Consider the following 3,608-nt stretch of genomic DNA (forward strand, 5'->3'; position numbering starts at 1 on the left):
ATTTTCCATAAGTTATGTGAGATTTAAGACATTTAATTCTAATGTTTTTGAGGTTAATGTTAGTTTGAAGGAAATTATAATTATTTCAGTGATCTTTGTTAATTCTAGGATTAATCGATTTAGGATCAACTTGAATTAAATTTATTCATTTAAAACTAAATCTTTATTTTTCAGTTCTGACATTTACTCATGAAATTCATAAAAGGACACATGGCAGGGGCAGGGTCGTACTCGTGCTCCTATATGCAGAGAATGGAGAGCTGGAACTGCAGTGAAAACACAATTAATTTATTTATAGGTAATTAGTCATTATTCAATCATTATTCTTTATACCTGTTTTATCACCTGCTCCCTTCCTGAACTGTTTAATTCAAAATTTATGAAGTTTGTCGAAAATTGGTCTGTTTGGTAGAAAACTAATCTTCTCCATTAAAAATTCAACTATTTGGTTAAAAATGTATGTATTTTCTTGAAATTTTATTTTTCAAGTCCAAAACGTCTTTTTTGTAGAACAACAATCTCCTAGTCAAATAATTTTTTGTTTGTTTGTTAAATATTTAAAAGCTTTATCGCAAATATATTTTTATTGTTAAAATTATTCTTTTTTTAATCAAAAAATGTAACTATTCCATGTTTGATTCTAACTTTATTCTGTGTATTCAATAAGTTACAGATTTGTATTTTTTAATAGAATATTTGATACTCTTCGTCGAAAATTCATCTTTTTGGTTGAAAATATTTTTTTTTATATAATTATTTTTAAAGATTTTTTGTCTGAAAATTCAACTATTTGTACCATTTTCAGTTGAAACTGTATCCTGTATACTGTATAAGTTAAAAATTGTACTGTTGGGTAGAAAGTTCATGCATTTTGTTAAAAACTATGCTTCTTGGGTAAAAAGAAAACCTAAAAATGAAAGAACACAAGTACTTTTTGTTTCGGGTTTTTTTTTCAAGCAGATACAGTTGAATTTTATGTCATTGAAACAAAACAAGATTAAATAGAGTTGTAACATGTAAAATTTACCCTGAAATCGCTACAAAGATGACATCTTTTTCTTTCTGTGAATTTTCTTTGTTAAAAGTTAAACTTTTTGGTACAAAGTTCAACTATTTTATAGAAAATTTATCTTTTAGGGTAGTAAATTCTTCTTCTTTGTTTATAGTTTCACTTTTTGGTTCAGAATCTTGTGTTAAATTGATAATTTTTTTTGAAAATCATCATTTTGTTGAAGACTGATCTTTTTTTCTTAAAAATCCACTTTTTTCCAAAACATTTGACTTTCTACCTTAAAAACTTTTATTTTATTTAATTAAAAAAATGATTTAATGATTTTTATGCTAATCTACTATTTACATTGTCCTAGGAAATATTTATGGGGCGGCTGAAAAAGCAGGAACGCAGCTGGCAAGAGACTTTTTCAATTTTAACAATTGTAGTTGCAGTATTTAACTTAATCCTGCAGTGGTGTTACTTTCTAGATTAAAGTTGATTATATCGTACCAGTAATATCATATAAGTTCTATTTAATAAAAAAACCATGCATCTATATCTCAAGTATTTATCGAATTTTAACCCTTTCATAATTAATTTATAATTTTTCTTATTACATTTATATTTTATATTTTATTAAATTATAGATTATGTAAGGTTTTTAAATACTATGGTGAATATTTTATACTCTGTATCTGAATTCGTATGAATTTTTACTAATTGAATAGTGCAATGACTTTTATCAATTTATGAATAGATTTCAATCTATACCAATAATCAGTAAAAAAACTACTAATTCGTAGAAAAAGCGTTAACATTAAATTCATAAATAATTATTTTTATTAATTACATTTTCAACGATTTTTATACGCATTAGTAATTTTTTGAATAATGATTATTATCGGAATGTCTACTCTAAATCAATTGATAAAGGACTTCCCACTATTTACATAGTAGAACCTCATGCCAGTTCAGATATAGAGAATCAAAAGTTTGTTTAAAAATAATTTAAAAATATATATTTGTCTATCATCAATAGCCCTTTTCACCATCTCAGATTTTTAAATCGATCCTTTGCGATAACCGAATTCTCCTTGCTTACATATCTATATTGACACTTTGAAATAATCAAGTCGACCCTTAGAAATGATCGAATCGCCCATCTGAAATGACTACGTGAAATATCTAAAATAATCGATTCGACCATTAAATACGATCCAATCGAAGGTCTGATAAAATGAAATCGACCATTTGAAATTTCCAAACCGATCCTTCACAATGATCGGGTCAGCCAGCTTGAGATGTCCGAGACGACGGGCTGAGGAAATTGATTCGTCTTTCTGAGATTGTCGATTTGGACCTCTTGTTTTTACTTTATAGAGATAGTCGCTTTATTCATATTCAAGAGCTGTCCTATAGTCGACCCTGCAATATGGTCTGTTTGCATGTTTATATTGCTAAACAGACCTTCCATTTTTCTCCGTCTCATTATGTCTGTGTGTATATTCTCTCTGACCCATTAAGCGACAGCCATCAATAATGTCTCCACGTAATCGGCACCGGTCAACCACGTCTTCATTCAACACGTGTTTGCGATAATTCCTGGTGTTGACAATCTTGTCCTGTATCGCAATGACGATTCCTTCCGTCTCTAGATACAAAACACCCTTTCTGAGCCAAATATTGGATGCCTTACTATCCATTTCAATTTGATCTGACGTTTTGAGGTGTTCGCCATAGATGGCTTTCTGCCTCCATTGTGTTTCTAATTCCTCTATGGTATCTGCCCTGATATTCAGGGCTCCACCAGGGCGCAACATTTCGATTGCGGTTAAAACAGTCTGGCAACTGTATAACTTGTGACTCACTTGCAATAAATATCTTCTCATTTGCATATCTCTTCAACAATAAAAAGTTACAAATAAAATAACTGTACCCCCAAAATAAATGCAGTTTTTTCTAGAATCAGAAAGAAAGAAGTATAAAACATTTATCATTTACGCCTGATGTTATTTCATCACTTAGGCAATATTTACCTAAGATATGAAAAACCTGCGCAATAATGACATCGACCTAAATAATGTGATTTTGCAGATGTGAGATAATGTATAAAATGGATTTACATTAAATTAATGTATTGTACTGTTGCAAAATTCTTCAAGAACAGTTCGAAAACTTAAAGGTACGTTTAATTAGTATATGATGTACTAATAATATTACCGTATTTGTATAATTTTAGATTATGAAATAAAAATGTTATAAAATGAAAATTTTGTTAAACCTTTTATGACGGACTTTTTTTCGTGCCAAAACTATCTGCAAAAATATTTTTTTAATGATTTTAAGAATCAAAATATTATAATTATCTCATTTTATATGAAAGACATAATATTTATGAAAAATGTGAAAACTTACACACGCAAAAACATTAATTTTAACCATATTTTTTGCATTTGCATTTTTTCTGACCTTCACTTCTTACCCATTTTTGAAAAAATATTGCATTTTAATAAACAACGGACTATTTTCCGGGAAAGTATTTTATACAACATTGCTGTTTCCAATTTTTAATATAAGTTAATAATCCTATATTATAATTATTTGCTTGAAAAAT

The sequence above is a fragment of the Belonocnema kinseyi genome, chromosome 10 (genome assembly GCF_010883055.1).
Source record: "Belonocnema kinseyi isolate 2016_QV_RU_SX_M_011 chromosome 10, B_treatae_v1, whole genome shotgun sequence".
In the NCBI taxonomy this organism is placed as follows: Eukaryota; Metazoa; Arthropoda; class Insecta; order Hymenoptera; family Cynipidae; genus Belonocnema; species Belonocnema kinseyi.